Source organism: Elaeis guineensis, chromosome 1 (genome assembly GCF_000442705.2).
Source record: "Elaeis guineensis isolate ETL-2024a chromosome 1, EG11, whole genome shotgun sequence".
Classification (NCBI taxonomy): Eukaryota; Viridiplantae; Streptophyta; class Magnoliopsida; order Arecales; family Arecaceae; genus Elaeis; species Elaeis guineensis.
Window position 1 is genome coordinate 33,434,686 of NC_025993.2, and position 7,500 is coordinate 33,442,185.

A 7,500-nucleotide genomic window follows, 5' to 3' on the forward strand; every position below is an offset into this window, starting at 1 on the left:
CTTCTCGTGGCAGACTCCACGTGGCACACCCCGGCAATAGCCACGGGTCCACCCCACTACTAGTCGCAACAAACTTTACCTGACCATGGGCGGCCCACTATCAAACGGTTACAGGCGTCACCATCAGTTTGTTGTCCCCTCCGCCTATAAAAGGGGGGACCCCAGATACGTTATTCCATAAGCTCTCATTTTTACCTAGAAACTCTGCTAAAATTTTCGTTCGAGCACTCCATTCTTGTTGAGGCAGAGAACTGACTTGAGCATCGGAGGGTCTTGCCGGAGCAACCCCACCTCCGGTTTAGACTTCTTTTGCAGGTCCCGACGGCTACTGCAACTCCCTCGACTCCAGCTTCTCCGGCACAAGCAGATTTTTGCACCAACAGGATTGGCGCTAGAGGAAGGGCTGTGTCTTCGCAGTATCCTTATTCTTAAAGGAGCGCTCAACGGGACCGCCCCCAGGCATCTCTTCCGGCGTCCCCTCCCCCCTCCTTTCCCCACTTGGTCCTTGCTCGATGCCTCCCCGCAAGGCGTCCACGCGATGATCCACAGCCTCCGCGGCCAGATCTCAGGCTCCGGCCTCCCCTCCTGTTTCTCAACATCCTCCTCCGGCGACGGCGGTCGGCACGGAGCAGTTTGATCTGCTAGCGCAGCAAGTCAGAGGCCTCACAGAAGCTGTGCAGGCTATGCAGCAGCAGCAGCAGCCGCAGGCATCAGTGCGCCTGGAAAGGGTGTCGTCGGAACACTAGAATCCGACGGCGGGGCGGGCCACTTGGGCCAGCCGCCCCATCCTTCCTGGGAAAATGAACCCGAGGGTGGAGAGCCCTCAATCTGACCACGACTCCACCCCTGGAAGATCCCTGCCCCCATTCTGCCAGAGGACCCTCGAGACTCGAAGTCGAGAGGATTTCCTAGATCGGAGATTCCAAGAGATGAACCGGTGGATCGAAGAACTCTGCCATGCTCTCCCCGCTTATGGTGAGGATATTTGCACTGACCCTCCCTTCTCTCAAATGATCATGCAGGAACCGATCCCGCCAAACTTCAAGCTTCCCCAGTTCGAAAGCTACGACGGGACTTCAGACCCGGTTGATCATCTGGAAGCCTTCTGGATGATGATGCTGCTTCACGGCGCTCCCGACGCCATTCTATGCCGAGCCTTCCCATCCACCTTGAAGGGAGCGGCGAGAAATTGGTACTCGGCTCTGAAGTCGGGTACCATCTTTTCCTTTGATCAAATGAGCCACCAATTCGTGGCCCATTTTGTCAGCAGCCGGCACCTCCGGAAGGGCTCAGAGTCCCTCATCAACATCAAGCAGAGGGAGGGGGAGTCCATTCGGGCCTACATCAACCGTTTCAACATCGCGGCGCTGGAGGTCCGGAACTTGGACCAATCAGTCGCAATGGCCGCTCTGAAGGGTGGCCTTCAGAAGAATGACCTTTTGTTCTTCCTGGAGAAGAAGTATCCCAGGAATTTTGCTGATTTGTTGGCTCGGGCTGAAGGATACGCCCGAGCGGAAAAAGCCTTCAAAATGAAGGATGAGGAGACCGCAAGAGAACGGCAGGCGGGAGACTCGACTAAGCCCGCAGTCGAAAAAAGGTCGAGAGAAGCCCGATCGTATTCTCGATCTCCTCCTGCGCACAAGCGTGCCCATACTCCACCCCGGGTGCACAGGCAGAGGAGTCCGGATCGTGGAGTTTGGTGGGGTTCTCCACCAGGAAGGTTCCGCAACTACGCCCCCCTCAATGCCTCGAAAACCCAGGTACTGATGGAGGTCAGGGAGCAGCTCCCTAAGTCGGAGAGGATGCGCACATACCCCGGGAAGCGCAACCCCAACAAGTTCTGTCTCTACCACCGCGACCACGGCCACGACACGGAGGAATGCATCCAGCTCCGAGACGAGATCGAGGAGCTCATCCGGCGAGGTCGACTCGACAGGTTCATTCGACGCCGGCCTGAGGGTAGAGGAGATCGGCCAAGGACCCTGCCGCAACCTGAACCGCCAAGGAGGGAGGAGCAGCCCGGAGATCGACCTCCCATCAGGACCATCGACTCCATCGTCGGAGGGCCTCAAGGAGGAGCAGACCTTCCACAACCATGGGACTCGAAAAACCTGTAAATGTATCGCTTAAGATTTCGCCTTGAATCTAAATTCCTTTCGACTTGACATGCTCTTCCCATTTGGCATGGATTTGTCACGACTGGGTATAACCTCTTCAAACGCTTAAAACAAAGTCATGTCAGGAATAGGAGGAGAACCTCGTCCTGACATGAGCAAAGTCAAAGGTCCGGTTCTTTTAGACCAGATGGAGGGAGAGACCTTACAATGCCCTAATGTGCCCCCACAGCCATGTCAGGAACAGGAGGAGAACCTCGTCCTGACATGAGCAAAATCGAAGGCCCGGTTTTTTTAGACCGGATGGGAGGAGAGGCCTTACAATGCCCTAATGCGCCCCCACAGCCATGTCAGGAACAGGAGGAGAACCTCGTCCTGACATGAGCAAAGTCAAAGGCCCGGTTCTTTTAGACCGGATGGGGGGAGAGGCCTTACAATGCCCTAATGTGCCCCCACAGCCATGTCAGGAACAGGAGGAGAATCTCGTCCTGACATGAGCAAAGTCGAAGGCCCGATTCTTTTAGACCGGATGGGGGAAGAGGCCTTACAACGCCCTAATGCGCCTCCACAGCCATGTCAGGAACAGGAGGAGAACCTCGTCCTGACATGAGCAAAGTCAAAGGCCCGATTCTTTTAGACCGGATGGGGGGAGAGGCCTTACAATGCCCTAATGTGCCCCCACAGCCATGTCAGGAACAGGAGAAGAACCTCGTCCTGACATGAGCAAAGTCAAAGGCCCGATTCTTTTAGACCAGATGGGGGGAGAGGCCTTACAACGCCCTAATGTGCCCCCACAGCCATGTCAGGAACAGGAGGAGAACCTCGTCCTGACATGAGCAAAATCGAAGACCTGGTTCTTTTAGACCGGATGGGGGAGAGACCTTTGCGATGGCCCTTATGTGCCCCCGCAGCCTCGTTGGGAATGGGAGAAGAACCTCGTCCTGACGGTGACGAAATCTGACCATCCGACAAGATCGGATGAAGGGAAAAGGCCCCTCAGCAGCACCTTCACAATCCTACGCAACCCCGCAAAAAGCGAGGGGAGGGCCCTCACTCTGAAAAGAGGAGAGAAATTAAAGAGGAAGAGCGACGAGCTACGTCGGAAACAGATGAAGGACAAACCACACCAAAGACCTAAGGAACCTCGTCTCAACAAAAATGGAGAGTTCCTACTAAACATCCCCGGCCTCTAAGAAGGCTCTCGACACAGGTCAAGAAGACGGCGACGTCTCCGAAGTAATGCGGAGTTCGGACCACCAAGCTCGGGCTTGCGGCCATGAATGACGGGGAAAGCAAACCAGCGCATCGACGACTGGGCACCTCTCAACGACGTCAACGTCAGACAAGTCGAACGACAAGAGAAGTTCGACGGACGATAATTTAATACAACGTGCGGACGAGGTAACACAAAATTTTCTTTTCATTCCATTTGCGAAATATACACTACAAAGCCCGGAAGGCCAAAGAAAGAAAAGCAAAACAACAAAAGCGGGACGAAACAACAAAAAGGAAAATGTATACATGAAAAGACAGAAGGACAAAAAGAGCCCTAGAGAAGCTCTGCTCCTTCCGACCTAGAATTATTCGCTCCACCCCTCATCCAGAACTACCTTAGATTCTCAATCTCTTCTTCTAGATCTCTCCTTTTCAGCAGCGCATCCTGGAGCACCCGATGAAGTCGCTGGCTCTCGGTCTCCGCCTCTCGATGCCTCTTTCTCAGGACCTCAGATTCCGCCTCTGCGTCCGTGACGGCCTGCTGCTCTATGCCAGCTGGATCTTCAATTGTTGTAGCTCAGCCATCCTTTCCCCAAGGGCAACAGAAAGCCCTTCGACGGTTCCTCTCAGGGACTGAAGTTCATTGGAATCTCGAGCAGAAGTCAGCTGAGCCCTGTCAGCCAGCTGCCTCTGAAGACGGGCGACTTCATCGGTCGCCGCCCTGAGTCTCCCTTTATATTCCTCTACCTGCCTGCGCCAACCAGCCCGATGCACGTCGTAGCTCACCTCGGCATCCTGAAGCTGCTGCTGGAGGTCGGAGACCTTCTTCGACCACTCCCGGTCACCGTCGGCCCGAGCCAAGAGCCGGGATGAACTTCCTCCCAACTGACCGATCTTCTCCATTGCAGCCGACAGTTCCATCCTGAGAGCGCTAATCTTGGCAGCTTGAGCCCAAATTTGGCCACTGACGCTCTTCTTGCATTCCTCAAGCTCCTTCACGAAGTCCGCCTTCCTCCGGCTGTACTCCATGATCCCCTTCACGTGGAGATTTCGAAAGCCGGTGGCCTCCGTGGTGGCTTCAGAATGACCCTCTCTCAATCTGCGAAGCTCGCCTTCCATCTTCCTTGTCTTTTTCATCAAGTGAAGGACTTCCTTCTCCAGCTGTTGGATCGTCGACTTCAGTGGAATCTCCAGGGCAGGAGAAGTGCTTCTGCGGGACACTGCCATCGGAAGGCAAAAGCGTCATGACACGACTCATCACAGAAAGAAAAGCAGAGAGAAGAAAGGGAGAAGGGAGAAGCCACCCACGACAAGAAATTCAACTTTATCGACTGGATGATTCTTGAAGACAAAAAGGAAAAGAAAAATTGCGGTAAAATGAAAATACAAGGTCGGAGGTCTCAGACCTCGAGGGCAGGGTTGGAGAACTTGGCGTCCCTGAAGGGGGGCTGCGGAAGCAGTGGCAGCGGGCGAGGGACCGGCCTCGTCTTCGGACTCCTCACCTAGGAAGCTGAGGTCGAGCTCCGAAAATTTTCTGGTCACCTTCTCCTGGCAGAGCTCGAACCCCTTGATGAACGCCTCCTGGCCGAATTGGACATTCAAGTCCCTCATCTCCACGAAGGTCTTGAATTTCTCTACCGCAAGGACCCTGGCCTCCGAGATCAGGACTGAAATCTGCTCGGCCAAGTTGGCGACCTCGGCCTCCGCCTTTCTCACCGTCTCCTCCAAGGTCTGCTTCTCCTCCTCCCGGGCCTGTTTCTCTCTTTCCAGGGCCTCTTGGAGGGCGACTACTTCGGCTGCCTTTTCTTTGAGGCGAGCGACCTCGGCCCGACAGCGCTCCTCCACCTGGACGGCGTCCCTCCTCACCCGGTTCGTTGCCTCAATATTGGCGAGGAGCTGGTGCCCAATCTGCAAAGGCGACAAAGGGATCAGAACAGGGGTCGAATAGCTGGTTAAGCGAAGATTTGTTTACCTCGAGGAAGGACCCTAGGGAGTCCCAGACCCGCTGCTCAGGATCGGCGCGGTCGATCCTCTCGACGACTTCCGGCAGGATGCAGCCGTCGATCAACCGCCTGATCAAGTCCCTGTCATTGAAGGGATGTTCGGCTCCTCTTCAGAACAGAGGGACTCATCAGCGGTGGCTCGACGGCTACTCACCCTGCGGGCCACCGACTTCCTTCTCTTCCCCCTCTCGGCTACGGGCGCCTCCATAGGGCGGACCCCCGAAGCGGGAGCCCAGTCGGTGGACTCCTCGAAGAGGCCCGTGGGGCCGTGGGTTCGGCGTCTGAGGGAATGTCGATCACTGGAGCTGCCTCGACGGGCGCGGCCAAGCTCGACTCCTCCACCCTGACCCTCTTTGCTGATCCGACGGCCGCAGCACCCTTTCTTTTATGGGCCTTGAGGCCCCTGGCAAGCATCCGTGCTGCTTCGGCGTCCATTCCTTAAAAAAAAAAAAACGAGGAAGAAGAGAAAGAGGAGAGAAATCAGAGAAAAAAAAAAGAGAGAAAAGAAAAAGAAAAAGAGAGAGAAAGAAGAAGGACGGAAGAAAAAGAAAAGAAAGGAAAAGATGAAGTACTTGCAGGATCCTGGGGGTTCAGGCCAATGTTGAACAAAAATTGCTCCCTCAGAAGATTGGGAAGGGAAGGAGCGGAATAGGCGAGAAGCTTCCGGGCAGCCTAGAGGTCATCCTCCCCTAGGCTGGGGGCCCGGTGGACAGAATCCCTCAGAGAGCCCCAAGGGGGCAGGCCCAGCCTCAGGGTCGGACAGTAGACGAAGAGGTATTTCCCCTTCCAGTTATAGATTGAAGAAGGGGCACCTTTCAGCAACCCTTTCTTACCGAATTGAGGGGAGAAGTACCACCAGTCCTTCACCGAAGGATGACGCTTGAAGGTATAGAAGTGCCTAAACAGGGAGAGGGACGGTTGGACCTCGACTACGTGGCAAAGGGAGAGAAATCCTATCAAAAACCTAAAAGAATTCGGAACAACAGAAGCCAAGGAGATGTCTAGGAAGCGGAAGAGGGCGACAACAAAGGACGGAAGTGGAAGCCAGAGTCCGGCACGGAACGCCTCCTGATACAGGCAAAAATGACCGGGTGGGGGAGTGCTAGCCCGGTTAGAGGGGCCAGGCAGCTCCAGGTCATACTCCGGAGGAACTCCATACTGAACCCTTATCAGAAGGAGTTCATCCAGAGTCAGAGAACATGGAATGGCGCCCGACGCAAAAATCGGGCGAAGCCCAGCCCCAAACGCGGGTTCGTCTACAGAGCGAGGGACTTGGGGGTTTGAGGCGGAAGAACTTTCGGAACCGCTAGGAGTGGAAGACCCGGACGATATTTTGAATAACTTCGAATGAAGACTCTAAAGATCCCGAAGAAGATGGACAGGATGAAGGGCGAGAGGCCACAGAAAACTAACTCAGAGGAATACAAAAAAAAAAAAATGGCGAAGAAAAGGCCCCTAAGTGGCGGGAAGAAAGACGAAGGTTCTGGGACTAACCTAGATCGCTCTGAGGGATGCAGAGGGGTGAGGACAGGGACGACTTGAAGGGCGCCTATGGCCTGAGAAGACGCCAACAGAAATAAGGCTCTCGAAGGAAGGGCAGACACTGATAGAACTCTGGAGCGGAATAGGGCCCCTAAAGGTGGAAGGACGGATTTAAATAGCCCCTAGGATCCGGCGCCATAATGATCGTGAATCCTCCCAGGCCAGCCCGCGCCCGACACGTGTCTCACTCGCCCCGACAGACGGCTAAAAGCGGCTGACGGTTCGCAGGGCCATTATTGCATCGTACCTAGGCCAGTGTACCAGCGGAAATTTCGAAGGGTCCCTTCGTATCGCCCCGATTCGAAAAGACTCCAGCACGCGCACATTTAATGCCGAGATATCTGGGGGCGGTCGTGCGCAGGATTCGAGGAGACAACTTCGGCTATGCCAATCTCTGTGTACTTCCTTCATTCGAAATTCAAACTCGAAAGTAGGGGGACTGGTGTTGGGTATAAAATACCCACAGCCGAAGTTCTCAGCGGGATTGACCCTTGCGGGCTCCGTCGCCAACTCCAACTGCTGGTAAGCTCCATCCGGACTCCTACGGGAGCCGGACTTTGCACCTGACTTTAATTGCAGGAAGACTCCGCCCGGACTCCTACGGGAGCCGGGCTCCGTCTACGACT